Source organism: Chinchilla lanigera, unplaced genomic scaffold, assembly GCF_000276665.1.
Source record: "Chinchilla lanigera isolate Chin_1 unplaced genomic scaffold, ChiLan1.0 scaffold00185, whole genome shotgun sequence".
Lineage (NCBI taxonomy): Eukaryota > Metazoa > Chordata > Mammalia > Rodentia > Chinchillidae > Chinchilla > Chinchilla lanigera.
In genome coordinates this window covers 668,906-681,145 of record NW_004955586.1, presented here as the reverse complement: position 1 = coordinate 681,145, position 12,240 = coordinate 668,906, and the positions used below count along the sequence as shown (strand labels likewise).

General features: G+C 35.6%; 1 protein-coding gene across 4 annotated transcripts in view; it reads left to right on the top strand.

The window, feature by feature from the left end:
- Positions 1-12,240, top strand: part of Ppef1 (protein phosphatase, EF-hand calcium binding domain 1) — a 163,814-nt gene that overhangs the window by 80,288 nt on the left and 71,286 nt on the right. The gene's annotated exons all lie outside the window — the stretch shown is intronic.

The window sequence follows — 12,240 nt, the reverse complement described above, 5'->3', positions numbered from 1 at the left end:
AGGAATAGCTGGGTCAAATGGAACCTCTAGTTTTAGTTTTTCGAGGAATCTCCACATTGATTTTCACAGTGGATGCACCAGTTTACACTCCCATCAATAGTGAAGAGTTTCTTTTTCCCCATAGCTTCACAGTATTTGTTATTGGTTGATTTCTTGATAATAGTCATTCTTTTTGGAGTGAGATGGAATCTCAGTATTGTTTTAACTTACGTCTCTTGAATGATCAGTTAAAGACAGCCTTGTCGGGTCCTCATCACCCAGGAAGTTTATATTTGTAATCCCGTGGAAAAGTTATTGGAATTCTGGTGAGTTAATTCCAATCTACCACTTCCAGTGCAAGCCATGGTGAGAATAAAGACACTAAGGCATATCTGTAGTTATGGGGAGCCAACGGATCCTAAGTCCAGCCACAATGATTGCTATCTGGAATAAAGGCCTCCACCCAGGACCGAACCCAGGTTTTATTAATTCATGAAGAAGTAGCTTGAGGATGAGTGACTAAGAGAACCGTGGGAAGTAGGTGAGTGCCATGAGCTGGGCTAGGCAGGAGGCCTGAAATCACCTCTGCAATATGCAGAGAGAAGGATATGCAGAAAGAGTAATCTGCATAACACAACTGAGACAGTGTCTAATGTTTTGAGGTGGGTGCTTCAGCTCTGATGTGTAATCTTTCAAGCCCCAGGAAGTCATAACCTCTATCTTAAGGCTCCATCCCACCCAACAGTGTGGCACATTGGCTCTTCATCCCACAAGGGAACGATGGAGGGGGGGTTTCCAGGGAAACACACCTGCTACCTTCAAAGACTACTACCATCAGTGACTATTACAGTCCGCACCTCGGCTAGACCAATATGCATTGTTTAAAGCTGATTAAAGTGATAAGGAAAAGTCCTAGCCAGCTCTGTGCACATCAATACATGGAAATAGAGTTAAGCTCAGCCAAAATGGAGACAATTGCTCCTTCTTCAAGGAGAGTCGCCCAGGTGGTCCTCCACAATCAGTGATGTTGAACATTTTTTTCATATATTTATTTGCCATTTCTACTTCTTAATCTGAGAAGTGTCTATTCATTTCAGATGCCCATTTCTGGATTCGATCTTTGGGTTTTGGGGGGGGTCTGATTTTTTTTTTGGGTTGTTTATATATTGTAAATATTAGTCCTTTGTCTGAGGAACAGCTGGCAAAAAATTTTTCCCACACTGGGTTGTCTATTCATTCTGTTGGTGGTTTCTCCTGCTGTGTAAAAGCTTTTAAATAAGATCAGATCCCAGTTGTTGATTCTTTGTGATAGTTTTTGTGTAACTGGGGTTTTGTTCATAAAGTCTTCCCCCACACCAATGTCTTCAAGAGTTCTACCTATTCTATTTTCCAGCAGATTTAGTGTTTCTGTTTTAATATTTAGATATTTGATCCATTTCGATTTTAGTTTAGTGCATGGTGAAAGGTATGGGTCTAGTTTTAATCTTTGGCACATGGAAAGGCAGTTTTTCCAGTACCATTTATTACAGAGGCCATCTTTCTGTAAAGATGGCCACTTTGTCAAAGATAAAGTGACTGAATATGTTTGGAGTTGTTTCTATATCCCTTATTCTGTTCCTTTGATCCTCATGTCTGGTTTTTTTCAGTACCATGCTTTTTTTTTTTTTTTTTTTAATCACAGAAGCTTGTAGTATAAAGTCAGGTCACAAATTGTGATGGCCTCTGCCTTGCCTTGTTGCTCAGAATTGCATTTACTATTGTAGGTCTCTTCTACTTTTAGATGAATTTTAGGATTGTTTTCTCTAATTCTGTGAGGTTGGTATTAGAATTTTGAGCAGGATTGCATTAAATCTGTATCACAATTTTGTAAGTATGGCCATTTTCACTATATTGGTTTTTCCTAACCAAGAACCAGGGATAGCTTTCCACTTTCTGATATCCTCTTTGATTTTTTTTTTCCAGAGTACTGTAGTTTCCAATGTAGGGGTCTTTTACTTCCTTTCTTTAGATTGATTCCTAGGTATTTCATTTTTTTGGATGCTATTGTGAAGGGTGTTGTTTCCTTAATTTCTCTCTCAGTGAGTTTGCTATTTGTGTATAGGAAGGCTATTGATGTTTGAGTGTTGACTTTGTATCCAGTTACTTGACTGAATTTGGTTATTAAATCTATGTCCTTTGGTGGAGTTTTAAGGATCTTCTATGTAGAATATCATGTCATTCACAAATAATGATAAATTAAGTTCTTTCCTTCCTATCCTTATTCCTTTTATTTCTATCACTTTTCTAATTGCTCTGGCTAATGTTTCCATAACTATACTGAATAAGAGTAGTGACAGCTGACATCCTTGTTTTGTTCCTGCTTTTAGAGTGAAAGCTTTCAGTTTTTGTCAATTTAGTATGATGTTGGCTGTTGGTTTGTCATAGATGGCTTTTATCAGATTAAGATAAAGACCATCTATTCTAATTTTCTGTAGAGTTTTTTATCATGAATAAGTGTTAGACTTTGTAATAAGCTTTTCTTTATCTATTGAGGTGGTCATGTGGCTTTTGTCCTTGATTTTGTTGATATGGTGCCTTACATTTATTGATTTGCATGTGTTGAATCCATCCCTGCATCTTTGGAATGAATCCTACTTGGTCATGGTATATAATCTTAATGATTTGCTGCATTCTGTCTCCAGAATTTTACTGAGGAGTTTTGCATTTATGTTCCTTAAGGAGATTGGCCTGTAGTTCTTGTTTTTTGGTTGGGTCTTTCTTTGATTTTCGTATCATGCTAATGCTTGCTTCCAGGAATGAGTTTGGGATTATTGTTTCCCTTTCAATTTCATTAAGGAGTTTGAGGAGTAGGGGCATTAGATCTTCTCTAAATTTCTTGTAGAATTCAGCAGTGAATCCATCAGGGCCTGGGCTTTTTTTGTTGGTAGGTTTTTAATTACTTCAATTTCATTGACTGATATTGGTTTATTAAGGATTTTTATGTCTTCTTGATTCAACATTGGTAATTCATATGTGTGTAAGACTCTGTCCCTTTCTTTTGTGTTTTCCATCTTATTAGAATATATTCTCTTGAGATATGTATTGAGGATCTTCTGGATTTCTGCAAGATTTCTTTTTATCTCACTCTTTTTATTCCTAATTGCATAGACTTGGGTTTTTCCTTTTGTTTTTAAAAATAAGGTTGACTAAAGCTTTGTCAATTGTATTTAATCTTTGAAAGTACCAATTCCTCCATTCATAGTATTTTCTTAGTTAATGGCATGAATTTCTTCTCCGATCTTTATAATTTCCTCTCTCATATGAGCTTAGGGATTGACTTGCTCTTATTTTTCTAGAAGTTTGACATTCAATATTAGTTTGTTCATTTGAGTTTACCTTGTTTTCCTGATATGGGTATTCAGAACCATAAATTCAGGACTACTTTCATTGCATCCTGTAAGTTCTGGTATGTTCCACTGGCATTGTCATTTAATTGTAGAAACTACTTAACTTCTTCTTTAATTTCATCTGTGACACATTGGTTTTCAGCAGGATGTTATTTAATTTCCACATGTTTATAAAGTTTTTGTTTTGCCATTGATTTTCAATTTTATTGCACTGTGGTCTGATAATATGCATGGGATAATTTCAATTCCTTTGCATTTACTTAAACATGTTCTATGGGCTAGTATGTGGTCTATTTTGGAGAAGTCCCATTTGCAGCTGAGAATATGTATGCTAATATTCTGGTGTGGAATACTTTGTAGACATCTACTAAGTCCATTTATTCAATAGCTTGGTTCAGTTCTGACATTCCCTTGTTGATTTTTGTCTAGTTGATCTTTCTCTTTGTGACAGCGGGGTATTGAGGTACACCACTGCAACTGTATTAGTGTTTATTTGATTTTTCATGTCCATTAATGTCTGTTCTTATATAGTTGGGTGCTCTGGTATTTGGTGCATATGTATGTATGATTGTTATCTTTTATTCTTGGATTGTTCCCTTAACAAGTACGTAGTGACCTTATTTGTCTGTTTTAATCAGTCTTGGCTTGAAATCCATTTTGTCTATGAATAGAGTAGCTACCCCTTGTTTCTCCTGGGGTCCTCTCTCATGGCCTACTGTTTTCCATCCTTTGACTTTCAGTCTATGAATTTCTTTTGGAGTTAAATGTGTTTCCTGTATGCAGCATATTCTTGGATCTTACTTCTTGATCCATTCTGCCAGTCTATTTCTTTTGATTGGTGAATTGGGACTATTAACTTTGATGGTTATAACTGGTATATATTGACTTATCTTTGTCATGTTATTTTTCCTGTTGTTAGTCCCTCCCCCTGTTTAACTGCTTGCCTTGCATGATGGATTCATTCTGTTGGGGTTCGTGGAGGTGTAGTCCTTGTTATCTCTTTCTAGATTGTCCTTCAGAATACTGGAGTACTGATTTGGTGAATTTCCTCAGGTGTTATTTTCATGGAAGTATCTTATTTCTCCATCAATTTTGAAAGATAATTTTGTGGGTTATGTCAAAGTGAGTTGGAGGTTGTTTCCTTTTAGGGCTTGAAATACTTCACTCTAAGCTCTCCTTGACTTGAGAGTTTGTGCTGAGAAGTCAGCTGTGATTTTGATAGGCTTTCCTCTATGTGATTTTTTTTCTCTAATAGATTTTAATATTCTCTCCTTGTGTTGAATTTCTGAAATCTTGACTATTATATGCCTTGCTGTAAGTTATTTTTTTATCATTGCTAATTGGAGTACTACATGCCTCATTTACTGTATGTCATTCTTTTTGATTGCTTAGAAGTTTTCTGGCATTACTTTTGTGAACAGTGTTTTTATGTTGTTTGCTCTATCTCATGCTTTTTCATTGGCTCCACTGAATCTTCTGTTCATCTTCTTTATATCATCTAGCAGCTGTGGATTGATTTTTTCATGGCCCCTTGCTATTTTGAAGAAATATTTCTTTTCATGATCAATAACTGCAATTCTGTCTTCCAGATCTGATATTCTGTCCTCACACTGGCTCATTCTGCTGCATATACTTTCAATGGAATTTTAAATCTCCAGTATATCTGGAAATGTTTCATGGATTCTATTTCTTTTTATGTTGGATATCATTCTTTCCATCATTTTCCTAAGCTCCTCTATTTTTTTAATCTGGATCTTCTCTAGAGTCACTAAGCATGTTTTTCCTTATGGTGACCATCTCTGTAGCTATCTAAGAAATTATTTCTGATTTGGTTTTTTCTACAACTTTGTTCATCTGCTTTGTTACTTCTGCTGTTACCACTTCTGAGAGTCTAGGTAGGTGGCTTTTGAATTGTGCCACATCATTGCCCCCTGGGCTTGCTTTTGGTGAGCTGTATGTCTGAGGTTGCATCTTGTTTAGGTGTCTCCTAATTTTCTTTCTTTTTTAGTTTAATTCCAGGGTTGGTACTTATAAACTGCTTATACCGAGTAGCTTTATTGCTAGTATTTAGAACCCTTAGGAACTTACTACTTCTGAGAGATGTCTTCCAGGTGTAGCTGGCTTTTGGGTTTTGCATCTGCTGCAGGATCTTGCCTCTTCAATTTATTAGAGATGAGAAGTTGCTGCCTACTTCCCTAACACCTGGTTCTTTGACAATGACTTATAGTATTGCTTATGACCCTTAGGCAATCTCAGTTTTGGTATACAAGGAAGAACAATTGATTAGAACAATTATGCCACCTTGGCTAAAGTAGTACAATCAACAATAACAATAGTGTCAAACACAGCCTAGAAAATTACAAATTGTGGTAACTATTAATTTGCCACCTTTAAACATATGAACTAGACTTGTGTTTATATATCAAAATCTAAAATGAACCAGACAATTATATACAGTAAATAAGCCCTCAGTATGGCAATGTTATTCTTAGAAGAGAACATTTAAAAGGGGCTAGGCAGGAAAAATTAGAGAAATAGGAGGCAGAGACTAGAAGCAAGGCTGGAGGGCAAGAGATTATACAAATTTTGAGAAACTAGTGAAGAAGACAGGAGGGTATGAGAGAAGGAAGAGATAAAAACAAAACCAGAACAGAACAACAACAACAACAAAACTAGAAACCCTGTTTATACTCATAAAAACAAGATCAAGAGGGGCTGGGGATTTAGCTCAGCAGCAAAAGCGCCTGCCTGGCAAGCGCAAGGTCGTGAGTTTGGTTCCTGGTACCGGAGAAAAACCAAAAAAAAAAAACAAGATCAAGAAAAAAAACAGAACCAAAAAAAAAAAAAGAAAGAAGAAAATAAGAAAAAATGTCCAATTCAGGGTGTGTCTTTTCTGTCTCTGGTAGACAACATGGGCAGACAGAGTCCAGATCTGAGTGGATTAATCCCAGCAAGTCAGCCATAGCTTTATAATGGAGTAGTGGATAATCCCAGCAAGGCTGCACCTTTAGTTCCACTGAAGTTTAGGCTGGTTTCTGGCTATGAGTCTAGAAGCCAGGTTGATCAGCCTGTCGCAGTCCATGTGCCTCCTGCAGGCTTGAACTCAGCTCACTGCCAGCTTGAACTCAGCTCCCAGACCTTCTGCTGACTTGAACTCAGCCGAGTCACCTTGACACTGGGAACTGCTAGAAGGGGCCAGCCTGCAGCTATTATGAGCTCAGATGGCCTCTCTCCAAGATGTCTTCCAGCCAATTTCCCTCTCCTGGGGTACTTCTGAACCCAAATGTCTCACCAACCACTGCAGTTCTCTGTGTTCATTTTTCTGTTCCACTGGTGCATTTCTCTTTGGAGGCCTCTGAGATCACCAGTAGTCACCATGGATCTGCAGATTCAAGCCACCCCTCTCATTCAGTGAGTCAGAGCTCAGGGTAAAAGCGCCCCCTGCCACTTCCTTCTTCATTGAAATCTCTGTCTTTGCTTTCCCTTTGGGCTTCACTTCTCACTTCAGATTCTTCCTGGGTCTTTCCTCCATCCCTTCCTCACACTGCTATATTCTAGCATCTGGACAATAAATCAGAAAGGGGGGCTGGGGATTTAGCTCAGCGGCAAAAGCGCCTGCCTGGCAAGCGCAAGGTTGTGAGTTCGGTTCCCGGTACCGGAGAAAAACCAAAAAAAAAAAAAAAAAAAAAATCAGAAAGGGTATTGGATTCTGTTAAATGGTTTTTTATGTCAGTTGAGATGATCTGTATGTGTATATATTTTCCTTCATTCTATTAAGTGATACAATGCATTGATTAATCTTATGTTCAACTCCTCTTGTATTCCTGAGACAAATTACACATGGTCATATAGAATCTCTTTAAAATACTGTTGGGGGTGATTTATTGCCATTTTATTAAGAATTTTTGCATGTATAGTCATAAGGGATACTGGTCTATAATTTTCTTTGTAGTATCTTTTGCTTTGGTATCAGGATAATATTGGTCTTTTAGAACCTCTAATTTATAGAATGAATTAGATTTTTTTCTGTCTGTTTTGAGGGGGAAGTTTTAGAAAGATTGGTATTAACAGGGTTTATCAAAAAGCCATCTGATCTTGGACTTTGCTTTGTTAGGGGGTTTTTGAGTTATGATTGAATCTCTTGTTTTAGATCTATTCAGATTTTCTATTTCTTCTTGAGTCTATCTTGGCAATTTTTGGTAATTTGTGTGTTTTTAAGAATTTGTCCATTTAATCTTAGTTAATTTTTTGGTTTACAATTGTTCATAGTATCTTTTATAATCTTTTTTTTGAGACAGTTTTTAACTGTATAGGCCAGACTGACCTTGAACTCATAGTGATCCTCCTGCCGCAGCCTCCCAAGTGCTGGTATTACAGGCATGCACCACAATGTCCTGCTCTTATAATCTTTAAAAATATTTCTTTAAGGTTAATGGTAATGTCTTCACTTTCGTTTCTGATTTTGGCTATTTGCATTTTTTTTCTCAGTTTTTTTTTTTAGTCTTGAACAGGTTTGATAATCTTGTTGATCTTTTTGAAGAATCAACTTTTGTTGATTCTCTGTTTTTTTCCTACTCTGTGTTTCATTCATCTCTACTGTAATTCTTATTTTGTTCCATATGCTAACTTCAGGTTTAGTTTACTCTTCTTTTTCTAGATCAATAAAGTATTAATAGGTTATTGATTTGAGGCCCTTCTTTCTAAATCCATGCATTCTCTGAGCACTGCTTTTTCTATATGCTATAAATTTTAGTATGTTGTATTTCCATTTTCATTCATCTCAAAGTATTTTCTAATTTCTGTTGTAATTTTTTTAACCCATTGGTTAAGAATGTGTTGTCTAATTTCCATATATTTGTGAATTTTCTAGTTTTGCTTCTGTTACTGATTTCTAGTTTTATTCTGTTATGGTCAGAGATGATACTTCGTATGATTTCAAGCTTTTAAAATTTACCAAGGCTTATTTTATGACCTAATATCTGTTATATCCTGGAGAACATTCCATGTGTACTTGAGAATAATGTTCAGCCTGCTGTTGTTGGGTGAGCTTTTCTGCAGATGTCTGTTAGGTGTAGTTGTGTCTGTGGTTTCTGATATCTCTGTTCCTTTAGCTTGTGTTCAGTTAGTGTGTTGATAGAGACTTTCTTGAGCACCAGGAACCATTAAGAAAAGGAAAAAGAGGAGGAGAAGAGGAAGATGAAGAGAAGAAGAAAGAAGAAAAGAAAAGGCAGAAGGAAGAAGAAGAAAAGAAAAAGAAGGAGGAGGAGGAAAAGAGGAGAAGGAGAAGGAGAAAGAGAAGGGGAGAAGAAGGAGAAAAAAATACACAAGCCTCTCTCAGTGTTTTTGTAGACTGACACTATGTTGGGGCACTTCTTCACTCTTTGGGTAGTCTATTTACAAATCTGTCTTGGTCTTTATTTCCTGCTTGTGCTGACACATCACCAAGTTTCCTTTTTCTCGATTCAGTTTTATTTTCTTGCTATAAACTTTTAAGATTTTCCAGAGTCCTGAAAAACTTGATTCTGACACATTTCTTTCTTTCTTTTTTTGCTAGATTTTTAAATACTTCTATGGAGGGGTGGGACTGTGGAGCTCTCTACACAACCATTTTCTCTGACATCACCTGCAAACTTTCATTCTCAGTTTAGAAACCCAGGAGTGAGAGTAAACTGGAAATAGATTGACTCTGCAGGGACTGAAGCACAACTTTGCATCACCTAATTCTTGAAACTGAATTGAGATCATCCTAGGTAGCTAGTTCTCCTAGCTACCTGCCAACAGCAAATTTAAATTCTCTCTGGAGGAAAATAGGCCTGAAATTATTTCAGCAGTTTTACATATACAATGTCATGAACTCAATATAAATATAACCAGACCCAACAGGATACAAGATATGTGAAAGAAAATGGAGGCATGTAACAAATAATGAAATTGGACTTGTAGAGTATTTAGATAATGACATTTAGATTAGACTCAGAGTTTAAGATAAATATGTTTAATATATGCAAGGAAGTAAAACATACATCAATCCAAGAGCTATAAGAGAAAGATTGATAGTTTTTACTCTATAAATATAAAAATTATATTGTTCAGGGAAAATAAAATTCAACAGAATATGCAGTATATTTCCAACTGTAATAAAGTCAAGTTATATTTTTATTTGAAAAAATTGATATAGAATTGATCATATTAATCCTAGTTTAAGGCATATAATTCAGTAGTTTTAGTAATTTAAAAATGTTATACAACTATCACCATATTTTTCAGAACTTTTTTTTAATTGGTGGTGCTGGGGGGTCAAATGCAGGATCTTGTGCATGGTAAGCAACTACTCTACTCCCAAAATACTTTTGTCACCCCAAAATAAAACTCTGTGCCCCTTAGCACTCACTCCCTTCTCCCTTTTCCCCAGCCCCTCACAACCACTAATTTACTTTATGTATCTACAGATTTATCTAATGCAGATGTTTCATGTAAATAGAATTGTACAATTTCTGTGGACTTTGGTGTTTGGCTTCTTTCACCTAGCAAAATGGTTTTTGGAGTTCATCCATGTTGTTGCATGTAGCAGTACTTCATTACTTTTTTTTAGCCAAATAGTATTACTTTATATGGACATACCACATTTTATTTAAGGGATTATATATTTATACCTACATTTGAAAATTCATGTGCAGTTATAGTCTATTAATTTACAAACTCACAGAATATTTTTGGGAAAGATACTCAAGACATTTTTAACACTAGCTGTTTCTGGGGATAAGGATTAGGGGATAGAGGTTTGGGAAAGAGGGAAAATTACTTTTTACTATTTTATCTTTTTTAATGTTAAATTTTAATTTTAACTAAAAATGTCATTTATTGATTTATAAACTACTTTTTAAAAATGAAATATCTTTTAAAATTAGTTTTGTCCTCCTCTTATACTTTTAAACAGATGTGAATAATTTAAGTGGTTATTTAATCTGTACATATTTATAAATGTAGAAACCAATATCTGAATTAACTATTTAGACTATTTAACATTTCAGTTGTAAACACAATTGTAATACAATTGAGAGATAGCCATATAGGTAAGTACTACATTAACAAAGAGATTTTAGCCAACCTAAAGAGGATCCAAAAAACCTATTTTAATAATAAGAATTTTCTGTTGCAAGATATTATCGGTGATTATTCACTAATTTAATTTTGAAAAACAAAGCAACCTTTGCAAACAGAAATTTTTCTAATGAGTATTACAAGTGGGCCTGAAAAGGTACAATGACAAGTTAAGGTAACACTGAAGCCAGCGTGGGAATCAATAGATTAAATGTGCAAACTGAAATAAGCTACTAAATAATTTCCATTACTGGAAATTATACTCAGGGCCTTTGCACCTTTTAAAGATTTATCTTGAGACAAGAGCTCTAAGTCTATAAGTTACCTAGGCCAGGGGTCGCATTTGTGATCTTCCTGCCTCAGCTTCCCACAGTGCTGGGATTACAGGTGCGCACTACCGTGCCCAGCATAAAAGTGTTTTGCTCATTCCTTGGAAATCTGGCCAAAGTAAAGTTCACATTCAAGTTTAGATTCAAGTTATGGATTGAATAGGTTTAGAATGTGTTTGTGGAGAAAAGACTTTGCAATCCATTAGGTCTTGGACAGGTAGGAAATATGGGTCTTTCCTCACCAATCAATACCGGGAAGCCCTTCTGTTTCTTTCTAATTCTCACATTGCTACAAATCCTGTTTCCTATCTCTTTAAAAAGATTATTGAATTATGAAAATTCTTAAAACTTAAATAATATATTTTGAGGTCTTAGAAAATAGTTTTAATAGCTCTGAAAATGGAAATTTCAAGACATTATGAGACACTGTTGGTCCAAAGTATTTCACCTGCCCTCAGTCTGATACCTAGAGCAGTATCTGAATGTTATGTAAATATGATCTGCTCTCTCCACGTTCAGTAATTCAGTATTGTTTTAAATAATCTTTGGGACGATAAAAATACAATTTGAGTCATATATTTAGAATTTTCTAGTAGTCATATTAAAAAAATACAAAAGAACACCAGTCAAATCAACTTTAAAATACTTTATGTAACTCAATATAAAAATTTCATTTCAGTATATAATCATATCAAATTTACTGAGATATTTCACCTTTTTTCTTCATACTGGGTCTTTAAAATCCAGCATAGATTTTGTACTTACCAAACATCTCAGTTGAGATGAGTTGCATTCCAGGTGCCCAATAGTACCATGTGGCTGGTGGCTGCCATATTGGAGAGCATAGTTCTAAATAGTCCTGAACCTTAAAGTTGTGCTAACATGTGTTAAATTTGTTTGGTAATCTCACTGTTGCTATATTATATTTTAGGAGTATGTATTTGGAATATTTTATATGTTTAAAAGAGGGAGAAAGACACATTATCATTTTTTAACTCCCCGGGAGCGGGGGTGGGGTGGAGAAACAGTAAATCTGTACAAAACAATGATTTCATCAATGCTATAATCGGAAGAGAGGAATAGGATGGTCATAAATAAGAGATGACTTAAGCGTTTTATTTAGGTTTGGGATATGTGTTGTAGTTAGACTTTTATAGAAATATGCTTGCTGTTCTGAGCATTCTCAATACTATATACCAAATATTGGAGCCACATCTGGGAGGCTGGACTCATGAGCTTCTTGGGATCTTATCTGGCTGCCATATGAGACCTCTGAGCTCAGCAACACCTACTTTCCATTCCAGGTGGCAGGACACCCTAATAAAAACAAAACAACACCTCTCATTCTCTGTCTTCTTTCTTCTTCTTCTTCTTCTTCTTCTTCTTCTTCTTCTTCTTCTTCTTCTTCTTCTTCTTCTTCTTCTTCTTCTTCTCCTTCTCCTTCT